General features: G+C 37.3%; 1 non-coding gene across 1 annotated transcript; it reads right to left on the reverse strand.

Annotated features, from left to right (window-relative positions):
- Positions 1–18921: 18921 nt before the first annotated feature.
- On the reverse strand, positions 18922–19029 carry LOC112761950 (small nucleolar RNA R71). Its single transcript, XR_003182317.1, has one exon. It is a non-coding gene; the product is annotated as a small nucleolar RNA R71 (small nucleolar RNA).
- Positions 19030–19752: the final 723 nt, after the last annotated feature.

Genomic DNA, 19752 nt, shown 5'->3' on the forward strand with positions numbered 1-19752 from the left:
GATTGATGGTGAGAAAACGACATTGGATGAAAAATCTAGAACAAAGTAAAGAAGTAGAGTGTTTGGACATGTTCATTGATGGGTTTGCCAGAGTAGTCTCACAAGCTAAATCCTTAGCTCCTAAACAAGACTTCTTGAAGATGGACCCAACTAAAGTAGTTTTCAAGGGTGAACTAGCAGTAGAAAGAAAAGATAATAATATTGTAGCCGAGTAATTGTGTTGCTTTATTGTCTATGTTTATGTATTTTGTACTTGAACTTATGAACATCTTTGTTTATGTATGAATTATAATTTGAATATGTTTACTTGTGATGTTAGTAAGTATAGCAGTGCTAATATTTAATTTGTTAAATCACGTTGGATATCGAGATATAGATCAGTTACTATAGGTGTTTTAAAATACCAACAGATAGTTGGTTTGAATGAGTAGATGCTGACATATTGGTTAGATAGCCATATGATAATTTGACAGACGTATTAAGGTGCCAAATTTGAAATCATAATTTGTGACTGAAGTACTGAATAATGACATATGAATATTAAGTAGAGACAATATTGCACATAAGGTTAAAGAAATAATTATTTATTTATGAACCTTCATGGGGAAGGTGCAGGTAGGAATACCTCACTAAAACCTCTCCAAGCAAAACCCACTTTTGGAAAAAAATCTTGTGAGTAAGAAAAATAGTACAACCCTATCTCTGGCTTAACTATAATATAATTTAAGTGATGAATGTTTCAAGAGTTAGGTAAAGTTGCACCATCTAAGGTCTGGATATTATAGGCTCCATTGCCTAACACTTTACATATACAAAATGGTCCTTCCCATGTGGCACCTAACTTTTCAAGCTTGATGGATTCCAATCTTCATTTTTTCTCAGAACTAGGTTACCGATTGGTGTATGACGTTAAGATTTTTGACCAATAAAGAATTTTATAAAAATAGTCGCGTTGTAGATATAGTTTCTAAACCAACAGAAATCCCTTCGTACAAACATTTTGGTTGTCACAAGTAACAAACCCCTTAAAAATTGATAACTGAAGTATTTAAACCTCGGGTCATCTTCTCAAGGAACTGCAGGGAAGTATGTTCTTATTATTGGTTATGGAGATTGTAAATCGGGGTTTTGAAGATGAGGAACAAGTAATTTAAATTGCAATTAAAATAAGTAAAAGACTGTAAAATAAATAAATGTCTGTAAAATAAACTTTTGGCAAGGTATGAGAAATTAGAAATCCTATCCTAGTTATCCTTATCAATGATGATGAAGATTGAATCTTAATTCCACTTAGTTAGCCTTTACTTAAAGTAAAGAAAAGTCAAGTGACTAATTGTGTTGATCTTCAAATCCTAGTTAATCCCTAAGGAAAGATTGGGATTATTGAAGTTCAATTCAATTAGCAAAGATAACAATTATCAATCATGTTGAGTTTGATAACTCTTGAGTTACTGATTTCTTAACCAAGACCAAAGGAAAAAAGTAAATCTACTGGAATAAAAATGTCTTCAAATTGGAAGCAACAGTAACATAAATAAAAGAAAGCAATAATAAACTGAAATACCTCAAATAACATTAATTCAAAGAATAATCTGTAACATAGAAGAATTTTTAAATTAAATTAGGAAGTTAAATAAAAAGGAATGTTGAACCTGATAAAGAGATATAATCTTGAAAGCAAAAGAAATCCTAATTCTAAATCCTAAAAGAGAGAGGAGAGAACCTCTCCCTCAAAACTACATCTAATTCATGAAAAAGTAACTAATTGGAGAGCTCCCTCTGAATGGATGCATTCCCTCACTTCATAACCTCTAATCTGTGCCTTCTGGACTTGGATTTGGGCCTAAAAGGGCTTCAGAAATTGCTGGGAGCGTTTTTTGTACTTTCTGGTGCGTAGACTCTGTCACGCGTCCGCGTGGGTCACACGGTCGCGTCATTTGGAGTTTTCTTTGTCACGCGGTCGCTTCAGTCATACGTCCGCGTCATATGCGTTTCGCTTAAGGCGTGCGATCGCATCAATCACGCGGTCGCATCACTGCCAGTTTCTTCAAAAACTCCGTTTTATGCTTTCCTTCCAATTTTGTATGTTTCTTTTCCATCCTTTAAGTCATTCCTGCCTTAGAAGATCTGAAACTACTCAACACACGAATCACGGCATCGAATGAAAATAAAAGGTAATTAAAATAATTACTTTTAAAGCATATGAAACATGTTTTTCACATACATCACATAATAAGGAAGGGAAAGTAAAACCATGCAATTTATATGAATAAGTGAGTGAAGGATTGAATAAATCACTTAAATTAGGCACAAAATATATCATAAAATATGGGTTTATCAACCTCCCCACACTTAAACAATAGCATGTCCTCATGCTAAATCCAATATAAAGAGTAAGGTAAGGTTGAAGTGGTGGAATCTCATGCAATGCAATCTATTCTAAATACAACTACCTAAATGAATCATGCAATTCTAATTTTTTTATTCACTTGTATATAAAACTTACATGTAGTCAAATTAATTCACATTCTCAAGGAATCATATATGCATAGCCAAACCTTAGATAATGATAAAGCACTTTTACAATTGAGATGGGAAAGAAGAATATTTTACAAACTTGCAAGACAATTAGCAATTTAAGCAGAGATATATGTTGATGAGCTATTGAACCCTCACTGGATTTTGTGTTTACTCTCTAGTCACTCAGTGTTTATTGGGTTAATCACTCTATTCTTCTTTTTATCCTTACTTTCTATAACTTTGTTTTTCATCTAACCAATCAACAATTATAGAATATAGGCATACAAAAATCATGAGGTCTTTAATTAAGGTTGTAATGGGGCCAAGGTAAAGGTAAGGGTACATATATATAAGGCTAAGTGAGCTAATAAGTGAATCCTTAATTAGTCTAAGACCTCACCTAACATACATATTTTGTAAAGCAAAGCTTCTTTACCTATTTTCCCATATTTTTTCCACTTTTTATGTTACATGCTCATATTTAATTTTAGTTATTTTTATCCCATGTGCATTGCTTTTTGCATTTGGGGAATTCTTTTGTATCCCCTTTATTCAAATACTGAATTTTTTTTTTATTTTAATGCACATAGTAATTCAATTATTTGATTTCACATGAGCATGCTTCCCAAAATTTTTATTTTGAATTATTTTATTCTTTTTAACTTTTTACCCTTTGTTTTTATCATCCATGTTCCCAATAGGTTTCCCTACTTACACAGCACACAATTTCTATCTTAAGCTAACCAAGGATTCAACTTGGGATTTTTATTTTGTTTTTCTGCTTAAGGCTAGTAATGTGGTTATAAAACAAGAGGGGTTTTAAAGGCTCAAGGGGGCTAACAAGGGTGATGTAAAAGGTAGGCTAATTTGGGAATAGTGAGCTAGAATCAAACAATGGCCTCAATCACTTTTTTGGTATGTATCTATATTCTATAATCAGACATATAGATTAAAACAAAGTAAAGAGCACCAGAATAAATAAGAAGGGCGGAACACACAGGAATAAAATATGATGGTTTAAATGTAACCATGCAATTAAGCTCAAAACTCACAGGCTGTGTGTTCTCTAACTCAAAAATCATATATCAGTTATATATGTCAAGCAAGTAAAAATTAAGAGTTCCCATTATTCTCAATGTAAATCTTAAGGTGGCTTTAAAGTTCTAGTGTTTCTCCTTGATGAAATGTTGTTAACTAACTAATATGTAATGCTATATATACAAGGTGTGGTTTGTTTTTATTCTGTTAAAGTCTCTAGTTTACTTCCTTTTTATATTTTTAATTTAAACTAAGTTATCTTATGCTAAAAAGGGTAAACTATACTAATTAGCCACATTTTCTATAACTAATAAGTTAGAATTGCAACTAAACTAAATGGCTAAAACATGAACTAAAGTGCAACATGCAGAAATATAGTAAAAATACATGAAATTAGCAATGTATAAGTACTAAGGAAATAAAAATAAAAAATAAAAATAAAGAGAAAAATACAGAAAAATAATAAAGTAAAAAGAGTCTGTAGTGGTTCACCAAAAAATATACGCCAGAGATGGTGACCTCCCCACACTTAAAATGAAGCATCGTCCCTGATGCTCACTCAAGCAGGGTGTGAAGGGGGTGTCATCACTGGAAGGATGGGTAGCTGGGGTCTCTGTGGTGGTGGTCTGAGGATCTGCCTGCTGCAGAGGAGGTGCTGACTGAATAGGAACCTCTGGGTCTGCAGCCTGAATCTGATGCGGGGCCTCCTGATGTGATGCAGCCTGCTCTGTGCCTGCCAATGCAGCCTCACTCTGTGGATGGGTCTCTGCCTCGTGGTCATCCGCCTCTTCCTCAGATGGCTCTGATGGGGTGTCAGGCTCGGAGGGGATGTCGCTGCCAGAATGGATCATCAGTTTTAGGTGCTCATAGCGTCGCTTGCTGCGACACTCAGATCTCTCATATCGCCGCCGGTTGCGGCGCTCCATATGGTCTAGCTGCCGAAACAGGTGATGTACTAAGTGATAAACTGGCTCTGAGGCAGGTGGAGGTGCAGTGGTGGTAGCAGGGGTAGTTGTAAAGGAAGAGGGGCCGGCAGATGGTGTGGCTGTCTCATTAGTCGGAGTGAGGAATGGAGGTCTGTTGCCCAAAGCCAGAAAGTTCCTGCTGTGAGGGATAATTTTCTTGCATTTTGCAGCAGGTGGCTTCTCATCAGCATCCTCCCAAGGCACGTCAGCTCGACGGCCAAGCTGTGTAATCAGATATGGAAAGGGGAGAGTGCCTCGGACGTGGACCCTGGCCATGTAGTACCGAATGAAGCGTGGCAGGTACAGGTTCTTACCCTCCATCACACACTATAGGAGGGTGATCATAGCGGCAGGTAGCTCCGTCTCGTGAGTACTCAGCATAATAAAGTTGCTTAGGATTTGATGCCATAGCCGAGCCTCATCGTTTAAGTATGCCCGCTTGATTCCCTTAGGCATGGTGGTGTTCTGACCCAAGACCCGTGGAACAGTCGGAGGGCTATCCTTGCTTTGACGGCATCCCAGTCAAATTTCATGAAGCGCATGTCCTCCTCAGCCTGTTGATAACCATCTGGCTGATCGGATTTAGAAAGGAGCTTCAGAACATCCTCTATGGCCTCTTCAGTGACCAGAATCTGCTTCCCTCTTAGGTTTACTGCATCTAGGGAAGTTTTGAAGTAATTGCAGTAAAATTTCCTTGCCCAAGATGCATTGACCTCAGTCAAGTTTCTCTCCAGGAAGAACCAGCCTCTTTGTTTGATCTGATCAGAGGTGTATTGCTGGAGTTCTTCTGGGATCTTCAGAGTCCTCTCCAAGTACAGGTTCCTGGAGGTTGCAAACACCGGATACTTCAACTCACAGTATCGGTTTGCAAACTTAATGGGATCAGTAGCAGGGAGTAGCTGGTCAGCCTTTTCCTGCGGGGTAAAGTGTTTCTCGTGCCAGGAGTCATCATGCATGATGTCCAGGATGGACATGGAGGATTCTCCTCTTTTCTGTTTGCCAGTTGTTGCATTTCCTTTTCCCTTTCTTTGGGTGTCAGACATTCTGAAAAATAAAAAACCAGGATATAATAAAAACAGGAAAAACAAGTATGTAAATCACAAAATAAGCATATAGTGGCAAAGGAGCAGTGGAGTAATGAAAATGAGTTAAGTAAATGAGCATTAAGGATTGAATAGGAGTGAAAAGTCCGAGAAGAAAAATTATCAATCCAAAATGTATTAGAATACATGTTAATTAGGAAAAATTATCATCATGCCTTTGTTAGAAGGTTAAAGAGAATGGTGAAAAACCAATAAAGATGTTTTGAAAGGTGAGGTTGGTTAGGAATGAAAAATGAGTTTAGGAAGTTAAAATTAGTGAATGAGTAAAAAGTGGGTTAGAGTAAGTAGCATGATGAACATTTGCTAAGTAACAAGCATGCTCAATTAGAAGCTACAGTTAACTCATATCCAAACAAGGGAATCAGGTTGATGATAAATAAAAAATTGGAAGCTAAACATAAAAAACGTAGATTATGAACCAGGAAATCAAAAAGAATAAGAAAGCTTGCCCTAGTATTCATGAATTGGTTTGGTAAAAGCAGAGTAAAGTAGAGTTCAAAGTGCCAAAACCAAGACATGAATGGAAACAAAACAGTTTACAGAAAATTGGGCAGCATTCCGGCTAAAATTAGATGTTCCCGGAAAATAAATAGTAAACAAGACAGTTCATATGAATTAAAACAAACTGCAATTAGGTATGAACAAGAAATAACATTCATAATAGCAACATGAACAGTACGAATAGCATATGAACAAAACTAACATCATAACAATAGCAGAATTGCAAAAATTATAAAACAAGAAGCACGAACAGCGCAATTAAACAGGCCTAAATCCACTAACCACATCCTAGGCTACCTAACCACCTAGAATCCACTACAACATGCATATCTAACTAGCCTAATTATGAACATAAACAGAAAAATATCTAATTAACTAGGAATTGAAAGAAAGGTGGCGTTTGGCAGAACCTGGAAGGCGTATGAAAGAAGGTGGGGCAAAGAGGTGGCTGGGGGATGGTGGTGATAGCGGCTGACGCGGTGGTTGATGGTGGTTGTGCGGCAGTGAGGGCTGTTCGGAGGCAGGGGGTTTGGGGCAGGGTTAATGTGGGTAGGGGGAAGGAAGGGAAGGGGGCGTTGGTGGCGGTTGGAAGCGTGGCGGTGACGGCGGCGCGGTGGGTGTGGCGGTCGCGGAGGGGGGGGGGGGGTAGTGGTCGTAGAGGGAAAAAGAGGAAAGAAGAAGAAGAAAGAGGGGGAAGGGGGAAGGAGGGTGGCGTGGCGGTGGGTTCTGGGTGGTCGTCAGGGCTGGCGGTGGTCAGTGGTGGTGGCTGAAAGTTGGTGGTGGTTGGTTGGAGAGAAGAGAGGAAGGAGAAGGGGCTGGGGGGGGGGGGGCGCGAATGGGTAGGGTTCGCGTGACAGGGGGAGTTATGGAATTTGAATCCACGCGATCGTGTGGGGCATGCAGTCGCGTGGCTGGGGTGGAATGGGAGTTGACGTGATCGCGTGAGTGATGCGATCGCATGGAATGGGAGAAAGGATGAATGACGCGGTCGCGTGAGGCATGCGACCGCGTCGCTGAAAATTGTGCTAAACGCGCAATTCCAGCGTCGTTTCAGCGCAACTCTCTGTCTCCTTTGGGGTGTTATGCAATCCATGCGACGCGATCGCATCGCTCACGCTGTCGCGTGGGATTTGTGTTGTGCAAGTGACGCGATCGCATCAGAAACACGATCGCGTGGGTCATTCTATGCGAAACGCACAATAGCCGCACGATTCCAGCCCAACTTTCTGGGCGTTGGATCCTTATGCCGATTTCCAAGTCACGCGGCTGCGTGAATGACGCGGACGCATGGGAAGTGTTTTTCGCAACTGACGCGATCGCATGAATGATGCGGTTGCGTCGCACGCCCTTTCTTTTTTTTGTGTGCAGGTATGCAATTATGCAGTATGCAATGCGAATGAATAATATTGGATGAGCTTCCTGTTATGGCGGCTTGTGCTTAAATTCATCCAGAAATCTCCACCAATGCTTGGAATGCCAATAGCCTCCGGGGTCCCAAACTAGGCATGTAAAGCTTCTAAGCAGTTTCAAACAGATTCTCAAGCTTTCGGGGTGACGAATGTCAGAATAGATTCCAGGATCCCAAACTTTGCTTTTGAATCCGCCTCCGTCTTGATCTATATTTTTCCATCCGGGCGGTTTAAAAATTAGATTCTCACTAAGGTGACCAAACATTTTCCTAGATCCATTCGATTGATCATGATGCCAATCCGTGCACTTCGAGTTGAAGCGTGGAACCTTATTGAACCTTGTGCACCAGCTCTGAGTACGAGCCATTTCCCTCTTACTCTTAAAGCCGCACAGAGCTCTAAGCTGGCCATCTGTTTCAAGCAAACCATATTCAAGTGGGAAAATAAAGCTAAAGGTTAAGGGTTGTACCCATTTGAAGCTTGTATTGGGTGGTAATAGCCTTGGGATAGGTGTTTCCAGTGGTTCTGTGGGTTCTACTCCCATGTGCTCTTCGGTGAATTTCTTCACTTCCTTGCAGACTTCTTCAATTGCATCCATGTCCTGATCAAAGCCTTCTATGTCTTCCTCGTCACTTAAGTCAAAAACGGGAGGTTGAGAGAAATCTACCTCCGCATCATCTTCGTATTCACTTGGGGAAGATTCTTTGATCTCAGAGAATTCACTTGCTGATGCAAGTTCATTACTGAGAGAACTTGACTTGAGATTATCATCATCAAGGAAACTTGATTCTTGGATTATTCCGTCTAGTTCTTCATAAAAGACTTGCTTTGGGAGTTGTGCACTATCCTCCTTAGCATCAATTGTAACGTTTTTGACAGAATTCTCCATAACTTTGGATTCCCATGGAAGTTCAGCGTCTCCTAAGTCTTCAACCAACTCTTCTTCGTTTACAATGACAGCTTCCTCTACTTGTTCCAGTACGAAGTCATGCCCTGTTCTGTCCACTGGAGTTTCTAGTATCTCCTTCATGCTACGCTCTTCTTTAGATTGTCCACATGGGCCTGTGGGAGGTCCTTGAATGTTCGAACCTCTAGAAGATAATTGACTTATAGCTTGCTCCAGTTGATGAAGGGTTGTTTGGAGTTGATCTACTGTTTCCTTGAGGCGAACCTCTGATTCTCGGGGTGATGGATTTGGACGTGGTACATGGGGAAGTGGTGGTGTCTGGGAGTAATTGGATTGGAATTGGGGTAAATGAAGATCATATGGTGGTGAATGGTAAAAAGGAGCTTGTGAGTGTGGCGGTTCGAAGTTATGTTGAGAGGATAGCCTATAAGCACAGGGTGGGGCTTGTTGGTAACTACAAGGTTGTCCACCATGTCTATTGGCTTGGTATGCATTGTAGAATGGTCTTTGTCCATGATATCTTGGAGGGTGTTGTTGCCTAAAGGGTTGATCAGATCCTCTTGGCTCCATCCATCTTTGATTGCTCTGACCTTGATGCATGTTCCTGTTATAACTTTTACTCCTTTCAACAATATCAGAACCAAACTCAAAGCGAGAGGGGTGAGAATTCATAGTAGCTAATGGAAGTAAAAAGGAGAAAATAAAGACAAATAAACAAGTAAAAGAAAAATATTTACAATAACCAATAATAAGGCACACGATTGCAGCTCCCTGGCAACGGCGCCATTTTTTGACGTTAAGATTTTTTGCCAGTAAAGAATTTTATAAAAACAGTCGCGTTGTAGATATAGTTTCTAAATCAACAGAAATCCCTTCATACAAACGTTTTGGTTGTCACAAGTAACAAACCCCTTAAAAATTGATAACTGAAGTATTTAAACCTCGGGTCGTCTTTTCAAGCAACTGCAGGGAAGTATGTTCTTATTATTGGTTATGGAGATTGTAAATCGGGATTTTGAAGATGAGGAACAAGTAATTTAAATTGCAATTAAAATAAGTAAAAGACTGTAAAATAAATAAATGACTGTAAAATAAACTTTTGGTAAGGTATGAGAAATTAGAAATCCTATCCTAGTTATCCTTAACAATGATGATGAAGATTGAATCTTAATTCCACTTAGTTAGCCTTTACTTAAGGTAAAGAAAAGTCAAGTGACTAATTGTGTTGATCTTCAAATCCTAGTTAATCCCTAAGGAAAGATTGGGATTATTGAAGTTCAATTCAATTAGCAAAGATAACAATTATCAATCATGTTGAGTTTGATAACTCCTGAGTTACTGATTTCTTAACCAAGACCAAAGGGGAAAAGTAAATCTACTGGAACAAAAATGTCTTTAGATTGGAAGCAACAGTAACATAAATAAAAGAAAGCAATAATAAACTGAAATACCTCAAATAACATTAATTCAAAGAATAATCTGTAACATAGAAGAATTCATAAATTAAATTGGGAAGTTAAATAAAAAGGAATGTTGAACCTGATAAAGAGATATAATCCTGAAAGCAAAAGAAATCCTAATTCTAAATCCTAAAAGAGACAGGAGAGAACCTCTCCCTCAAAACTACATCTAATTCATGAAAAAGTAACTAATTGGAGAGTCCTCTCTGAATGGATGCATTCCCTCACTTCATAACCTCTGATATGTTCCTTCTGGACTTGGATTTGGGCCAAAAAGGGCTTCAGAAATCGTTGGGAGCGTTTTCTGTACTTTCTGGTGCGTAGCCTCTGTCACGCGGTCGCGTCATTTGGAGTTTTCCTTGTCACGCGGTCGCTTCAGTCATGCGTCTGCGTCATATGCGTTTCGCTTAAGGCGCGCGATCGCATCAATCACGCGGTCGCGTCACTGCCATTTCGCGCTGGCATGCGGCCGCGTCGTCCATGCGATCGCGTCACTGCCAGTTTCTTCAAAAACTCCGTTTTATGCTTTTCTTCCAATTTTGTATGTTTCCTTTCCATCCTTTAAGTCATTCCTGCCTTAGAAGATCTGAAACTACTCAACACACGAATCATGGCATCGAATGGAAATAAAGGGTAATTAAAATAATTACTTTTAAAGCATAGGAAACATGTTTTTCACATACATCACATAATAAAGAAGGGAAAGTAAAACCATACAATTTATATGAATAAGTGAGTGAAGAATTGAATAAATCACTTAAATTAGGCACAAAATATATCATAAAATATGGGTTTATCAGTGCACGAAAATCATAACTCGCATAACTGAACTGGCAAGTGCACCGGATCGTCCAAGTAATACCTCAGGTGAGTGAGGGTCGAATCCCACGGAGATTGTCAGTTTGAACAAGCAATGGCTATCTTGTAAATCTTAGTCAGGCAGATCTAAAAGTGGGTTGTTGAGAAAAATGCATAAAAATAGAATAAGGATAGATTTACTCAGTAAGTATGGAATCAATGGTAAGAAAATGGTTGAGGTTTTGGAGATGCTTCATTCTTCTAGATCAACCTTTCTTACTGTCTACTCCAACTATGATTGATTCATTCCATGGCAGGCTATAAGTGATTATCGCTAGGTCAATGGTCATTAATATCCTCTACTCAGACCAAACGCCAGGGTTAGTGTGCATCCAATCTGAACGAGGGGTGAAGCTCCTGCAGTCCATTCCCTTGATGATTCTACTCCAAATACCACAGACAAGGTCGAATCTTCCAGATCAGAGAATGCTGCTTCCTGGTTCTAGCCTATACCACAAAGACCCTAATCGCCCCATACCTCGGCTAAACTGATGTCTCCAAGTCCCCAACGAAGTCATGTGAAGTTAGGATTTTTGCTAGTAAAGAATTTTATAAAAATAATCGCGTTGTAGATATAGTTTCTAAACCAACAGAAATCCCTTCGTACAAACGTTTTGGTTGTCACAAGTAAAAAACCCCTAAATAAATTGATAACCGAAGTATTCAAACCTCGGGTTGTCTTCTCAAGGAACTGCAGGGAAGTATGTTCTTATTATTGGTTATGGAGATTGTAAATTGGAGTTTTGAGAATGAGGAGCGAATAGTCTAATTAGCGAATAAAGTAAATGAAGAACAAGCAATTTAAATGGCAAGTAAAATAAATAAATGACTGTAAATAAACTTTTGGCAAGGTATGAGAAATTGGAGGTCCTATCCTAGTTATCCTTATCAATGATGATGAGAATTGAATCTTAATTCCACTTTGTTAACCTTTACTAAGATAAAGGAAGGTCAAGGGATTAATTGGTTTGATCTTCGAATTCTATTTATTTCCTAGGAAAAGATTGGGATTATTGAAGTTCAATTTAATTAACAAAGATGACAATTATCAATCATGTTTGAGTTTGATAACTCCTGAGTTATTGATTTCTTAACCAAGACCAAAAGGAGAAAAGTAAATCTACTGGAATAAAAATGTCTTCAAATTGGGAATAATAGCAACATAAATAAAATAAAGCAAGATTAAACTGAAATACCTCAAATAACATTAATTCAAAAGAGTAATCTGCAACATGGAAGAATTCATAAATTAAATTGCAAAAGTAAATAAAAGGGAATATTGAACCTGATAAAGAGATAATCCTGAAAGCGAATAAAATCCTAATTCTGAATCCTAATCCTAAAGAGAGGAGAGAGAGAGAGGTTTCTCTAAACTAAATCTAAATCATGAAAAACTAACTAAAGTGGAGACTCTCTTTGAATGGATGCATTCCCCCACTTCATAACCTCTGGTCTATGCCTTCTGGACTTGGATTTGGGCAAAAAAGGGCTTCAGAATTTGCTATGAGCGTTTTCTGCAGTTTCTGGTGCGTGGCCTCTGTCACGCGTCCGCGTGGGTCACGTGGTCGCGTCATTCAGAGTTTTTCTTGTCACACGGTCGCGTCAGTCATGCTGCCGCATCAATGCCTTTTCGCACTGGTATGTGGCCGCGTCGCCCATGCGATTGCGTGGCTACCAGTTTCTTTAAAAACTCTGTTTTGTGCTTTTCTTCCATTTTTGTATGTTTCCTTTCCATCCTTTAAGTCATTCCTGCCTTAGAAGATCTGAAACTACTCAACACACTAATCATGGCATCGAATGGAAATAAAGGTAATTAAAATAATTAATTTTCAAGCATAGGAAACATGTTTTTCACATACATCATATAATAAGGAAGGGAAAGTAAAACCATGCAATTAATATGAATAAGTGGGTGAAGGATTGAATAAATCACTCAAACTAAGCATAAAATATATCATAAAATATGGGTTTATCAACCTCCCCACACTTAAACAATAGCATATCCTCATGCTAAGTCCAAGAGTAATGTTAGGTTAAAGTGGTGGAATGCCATGCAATGCAATCTAATCTAAATGCAGCTACCTAGATGCATCATGCAATTCTAATTTTTATTCACTTGTATATAAAGCTTGCATGTAGTTGAATCAATTCACATTCTCAAGGAGTTATATATATATATATATATATAGCCAAACCTTAGATAGTTGATAAAAGGCCTTTACAATTGAAATGGGAGAGAAAAACATTTTATAAACTTGCAAGACAATTAATAATTTTAGCAGAGATATATGTTAATGAGCTATTGAACCCTCACTGGATTTTGTGTTTACTCTCTAGTCACTCAATGTTTATTGGGTTAATCACTCTATTCTTCTTTCTATTCTTACTTTCTATAACTTTGTTCTTCATCTAACCAATCAACAATTATAGAATATAGACATATCAAAAATCATGAGGTCTTTAGTTAAGGTTGTAATGGGGCCAAGGTAAAGGTAAGGGTATATGTATAAGGCTAAGTGAGCTAATAAGTGAATCCTTAACTAGTCTAAGATCTCACCTAACATACATACTTTGTAAAACAAAGCTTCTTTACCTATTTTCCCATATTTTTCCACTTTTGATGTTACATGCTCATGTTTCAATGTTTATTATTTTTATCCCATGTGCATTGCTTTATTTCACATTTGGGGAATTCTTTTGTGTCCCCTTTATTCAACTACTGAAAAATAACACTTTTTTTAATGCACATGGTAATTCAATTATTTTGATTTCACATGAGCATGCTTCCCAAAACTTTTATTTTGAATTATTTTATTCTTTTCAACTTTTATACCTTTTGTTTTTATCATCCATGTTTCCAATAGGTTTCCCGCACTTAAACAATTACACAATTTCTATCTTAAGCTAACCAAGGATTCAACTTGGGATTTTTAATTTGTTTTTCTGCTTAAGGCTAGTAATGCGGCTGATAGAATAAGAGGGGATTTAAAGGCTCAAGGGGGCTAACAATGGTGATGTAAAAGGTAGGCTATTTTGGGATAAATGAGCTAAAATCAAATAATGGCCTCGATCATTCTCTTGGTATGTATTTCTATTCTATAATTGGACATATAGATTAAAACAAAGTAAAGAACACCAGAATAAATAAGAAGGGCGGAACACACAGGAATAAAAATTATGATTTGAATGTAACCATACAATTAAGCTCAAAACTCACAGGCTGTGTATTCTCTAGCTCAAAAATCATTTATCAATTATGTATGTCATGCAAGTAAAATTAAAAGTTCCCATTATTCTCAATGTAAAACTTAAGGTGGCTTTAAAGTTCTAGTGTTTCTCCTTGATGAAATGTTGTTAACTAACTAACATGTAATGCTATATATACAAGTCGTGTGGATTGTTTCTTATTATGTTCAAGTTCCTAGTTTACTCCCTTTTTATATTTTCAAATTAAACTAAGCTATCTTATGCTAAAAAGGGTAAGCTATACTAATTAATCCACAATTTCTATAACTAATAAGTTAGAATTGCTGCTAAACTAAATGGCTAAAATATGAACTAAAATGAAAAATGCAGAAATAGAGTAAAAATACATAAAAATAGCAATATATAAGTACTGAGAACATAAAAATAAAAATAAAAATAAAAATACAAAAAAGTAGCAAAATAAATTAAAAAGAGTCTGTAGTGGTGATTGGTGAAGAGTTTTGGGTAAACTATACTACAGTCTGTAGTGAAAACTTGAGACTGAGCGGTTAAAGTCAAGGTCCAAAGCAAAAAAAGAGTGTGCTTAAGAACCCTAGACACCTCTAATTGGGGACTTTAGCAAAGCTGAGTCACAATCTGAAAAGGTTCACCCAATTATGTGTCTGTGGCATTTATGTATCCGGTGGTAATACTGGAAAACAAAGTGCTTAGGGCCACAGCCAAGACTCATAAAATAGCTGTGTTCAGGAATCATCATACTGAACTAGGAGAGTCAATAACATTATCTAAACTCTGAGTTCCTATAGAAGCCAATCATTCTGAACTTCAATGGATAAAGTGAGATGCCAAAAATATTCAAGAGGCAAAAAGCTACAAGTCCCGCTCATCTAATTGGAGCTATGTTTCATTGATAGTTTGGAATTTATAGTATATTCTCTTCTTTTTATCCTATTTGATTTTTAGTTGCTTGGGGACAAGCAACAATTTAAGTTTGGTGTTGTGATGAGCGGATAATTTATACGCTTTTTGGCATTGTTTTTAGTAAGTTTTTAGTAGAATCTAGTTACTTTTAGGGATGTTTTCATTAGTTTTTATGTTAAATTCACATTTCTGGACTTTACTATGAGTTTGTGTGTTTTTCTGTGATTTCAGGTATTTTCTGGCTGAAATTGAGGGACTTGAGCAAAAATCAGATTCAGAGGTTGAAGAAGGACTGCTAATGCTGTTGGATTCTGACCTCCCTGCACTCAAAATGGATGTTCTGGAGCTACAGAACTCAAAATGGCGCGCTTCCAATTGAGTTGTAAAGTAGACATCCAGGGCTTTCCAGCAATGTATAATAGTCCATACTTTGCCCAAGTTTAGATGACGCAAACTGGCGTTCAACGCCAGCTCTCTACCCAATTCTGGCGTCCAGCGCCAGAAACAAGTTGCAAAGTGGAGTTCAACGCCCAAACTGGCACAAAAGCTGGCGTTCAACTCCAAGAATGACCTCTCCACGTGTAGACTTCAAGCTCAGCCCAAGCACACACCAAGTGGGCCCCGGAAGTGGATTTATGCATCAATTACTTACTTCTGTAAACCCTAGTAGCTAGTTTATTATAAATAGGACCTTTTACTATTGTATTAGACATCTTTGAATCTTTGATCAGTTGTATGCTATCTTAGATCACATTTTGGGGACTGGCCATCTCGGCCATGCCTAGACCTTTTACTTATGTATTTTTAACGGTAGAGTTTCTGCACTCCATAGATTAAGGTGTGGAGCTCTGCTGTTCCTCAAAGATTAATGCAAAGTACTACTGTTTTTCTATTCAATTCAACTTGTTCCGCTTCTAAGATATTCATTCGCACTTCAACCTGAATGTGATGAACGTGACAATCATCATCATTCCTTATGAACGCGTGCCTGACAACCACTTCCGTTCTACCTTAGATTGAATGAGTATCTCTTAGATCTCTTAACCAGAATCTTCGTGGTGTAAGCTAGATTGATGGCGGCATTCATGAGAATCCGGAAAGTCTAAACCATGTCTGTGGTATTCCGAGTAGGATTATGGGATTGAATGACTGTGACGAGCTTCAAACTCGCGAGTGCTGGGCGTAGTGACAGACGCAAAAGGAGGGTGAATCCTATTCCAGCATGATCGGGAACCTCAGATGATTAGCCGTGCTGTGACAGAGCATTTGGACCATTTTCACAAGAGGAGGGGATGTAGCCATTGACAACGGTGATGCCCTTGCATAAAGCCAGCCATAGAAAGGAGTAAGACTGATTGGATGAAGACAGCAGGAAAGTAGAGGTTCAGAGGAACGAATGCATCTCCATACGCTTATCTGAAATTCTCACCAATGATTTACATAAGTATTTCTATCCTTCTTTTATTACTAAATTTCGAAAACTCCATAACTATTTTATATCCGCCTGACTGAGATTTACAAGGTGACCATAGCTTGCTTCATACCAACAATCTCCGTGGGATTCGACCCTTACTCACGTAAGGTATTACTTGGACGACCCAGTGCACTTGTTGGTTAGTTATGCGAAGTTGTGAAGATATGTTTAGACCATGGTTCTGTGCATCCGTTTTTGGTGCCATTGCCAGGGAATCAATTTCGAACAACAATTCACAACCTGAGTAACAATTTCGCATACCAAGTTTTTGGCGCCGTTGCCGGGGATTATTCGAGTTTGGACAACTAACGGTTCATCTTGTTGCTCAGATTAGGTAATTTTCTTTTTGTTTTAATTTTCAAAAATTTTTCAAAAATCTTTCAAAAAAATTTCTCATCAGTTTTCGAAAAAAAAATAAATTAAAAATGTTTTCAAAAATATCTTTTCTTCAGAATTTTTAAGAATGAATTCTAGTGTTTCATAAAGCATGTTGAAGCCTGGTTGGCTGTAAAGCCACGACTGTAGGGCATGTTAGGCGTGTCATGTCTGAGTTACATACTAAAGCTTGGCTGGCTATTAAGCCATGCCTGACCCTTTGATTGGAGCTTTAGGCTAAAGAGCATAAGATTCCTGGAATTCATATTAAAAATTTTGGAATCCTTATTTTCCTTTTTCAAATAATTTTCGAAAAAAAATACAAAAAAAAATTAGAAAATCATAAAAATCAAAAATATTTTTTGTGTTTCTTGTTTGAGTCTTGAGTCATGTTATAAGTTTGGTGTCAATTGCATACTCATCTTGCATTTTTCAAAAATTTTCTTGCATTCATAGTGTTCGTCATTATCTTCAAGTTGTTCTTGGTAAGTCTTCTTGTTTGATCTTTGCATTTGCATGTTTTGTGTCTTTTCTTGTTTTTCATATGCATTCTTGAATTCTTAGTGTCTAAGCATTAAAGAATTCTAAGTTTGGTGTCTTGCATGTTTTCTTTGCATTAAAAAATTTTCAAAAAATATGTTCTTGATGTTCATCATGATCTTCAAAGTGTTCTTGGTGTTCATTTTGACATTCATAGCATTCTCGCATGCACTCTTTGTTTTGATCCAAAATTTTCATGCATTGCATCATTTTCATGTTTCTCTCTCTCATCATAAAAATTCAAAAATAAAAAAAATAACTTTCCCTTTTTTCTCTCATAAATTCGAAAATTTGAGTTGACTCTTTCAAAAATTTTTAAAATCTAGTTATTTCTTATGAGTTAAATCAAATTTTCAATTCAAAAATCTTATCTTTTTCAAAATCTTTTTCAAAAGTCAAATCTTTTTCATTTTTCTTAGTTATTTTCGAAAATTTTAAAAATATTTTTCAAAAATCTTTTTCTTATTTTTATATCAAATTTTCGAAAATAACAATAACAATTAATGTTTTGATTCAAAAATTTTAAGTTTGTTACTTACTTGTTAAGAAAGATTCAAAATTTAAGTTCTAGAATCATATCTTGTGATTTCTTATGAATCAAGTCATTAATTGTGATTTTAAAAATCAAATCTTTTTCAAAACTAATTTCTATCATATCTTTTCAAAAATATCTTCTTATCTTACCTTTTTCAAAAAAGTGATTGCAAAATATCTTTTCTAACTTCCTAACTTCTTATCTTTTCAAAATTTGTTTCAGCTAACCAACTAACTTTTTGTTTGTTTCTTATCTTTTTCAAAACTACCTAACTAACTCTCTCTCTCTCTAATTTTCGAAAAACTACTAACCTTTTTCAAAAACTATTTTCGAAAATCACTAACCCTTTTTCAAAAATAATTTTCGAAATTCCTTCTCCCTCATCTCCTTCTAATTATTTATTCATCTACTAACACTTCTCTTCATCTCACATCACTGCTCATATCCTTACCATTGTGTTTGGATTCTTCATTCTTCTTCACCCCTATTCCTTTTCTTCTTCCACTAACAATAAGGAACCTCTTTACTGTGACATAGAGGATTCCTCTTCTTTTCTTGTTCTCTTATCTTTCGTATGAGCAGGAACAAGGAAAAAGGCATTCTTGTTGAAGCTGATCCAGAACCTGAAAGGACTCTGAAGAGGAAACTAAGAGAAGCTAAATTACAACAATCCAGAGACAACCTTGTTGAAAATTTCGAACAGGAAGAGGAGATGGCAGCTGAAAATAATAATAATGCAAGGAGAATGCTTGGTGACTTTACTGCACCAAATTCCAATTTACATGGAAGAAGCATCTCCATTCCTGTCATTGGAGCAAACAACTTTGAGCTAAAACCTCAGCTAGTTTCTCTGATGCAGCAGAACTGCAAGTTTCATGGACTTCCATCTGAAGATCCTTTTCAGTTCTTAACTGAATTCTTGCAGATCTGTGATACTGTTAAGACTAATGGAGTAGATCCTGAAGTCTACAGGCTCATGCTTTTCCCATTTGCTGTAAGAGACAGAGCTAGAATCTGGTTGGACTCTCAACCTAAGGATAGTTTGAACTCTTGGGATAAGCTGGTCACGGCTTTCTTAGCCAGGTTCTTTCCTCCTCAAAAGCTGAGAAAGCTTAGAGTGGATGTTCAAACCTTCAAACAAAAAGATGGTGAATCCCTCTATGAAGCTTGGAAAAGATACAAGCAGCTGACCAAAAAGTGTCCTTCTGACATGCTTTCAGAATGGACCATCCCGGATATATTCTATGATGGTTTATCTGAGCTATCAAAGATGTCATTAGATACTTCTGCAGGTGGATCCATTCACCTAAAGAAAACGCCTGCAGAAGCTCAAGAACTCATTGACATGGTTGCTAATAACCAGTTCATGTACACTTCTGAGAGGAATCCTGTGAATAATGGGACGCCTATGAAGAAGGGAGTTCTTGAAATTGATACTCTGAATGCCATATTGGCTCAGAACAAAATATTGACTCAGCAAGTCAATATGATTTCTCAGAGTCTGAATGGAATGCAAGCTGCATCCAACAGTACTCAAGAGGCATCTTCTGAAGAAGAAGCTTATGATCTTGAGAATCCTGCAATAGCAGAGGTAAATTATATGGGTGAACCTTATGGAAACACATATAAACCATCATGGAGAAATCACCCAAATCTCTCATGGAAGGATCAAAAGCCTCAACAAGGCTTTAATAATGGTGGAAGAAACAGGTTTAGCAATAGCAAGCCTTTTCCATCATCCACTCAGCAACAGACAGAGAATTCTGAGCAGAATCCATCTAGCTTAGCAAATTTAGTCTCTGACCTATCTAAGGCGACTGTGAGTTTCATGAATGAAACAAGGTCTTTCATTAGAAATTTGGAAGCACAAGTGGGCCAGCTGAGTAAAAGGATCACTGAAATCCCTCCTAGTACTCTCCCAAGCAATACAGAAGAGAAT

This window comes from Arachis hypogaea, chromosome 16, assembly GCF_003086295.3.
Source record: "Arachis hypogaea cultivar Tifrunner chromosome 16, arahy.Tifrunner.gnm2.J5K5, whole genome shotgun sequence".
In the NCBI taxonomy this organism is placed as follows: domain Eukaryota; kingdom Viridiplantae; phylum Streptophyta; class Magnoliopsida; order Fabales; family Fabaceae; genus Arachis; species Arachis hypogaea.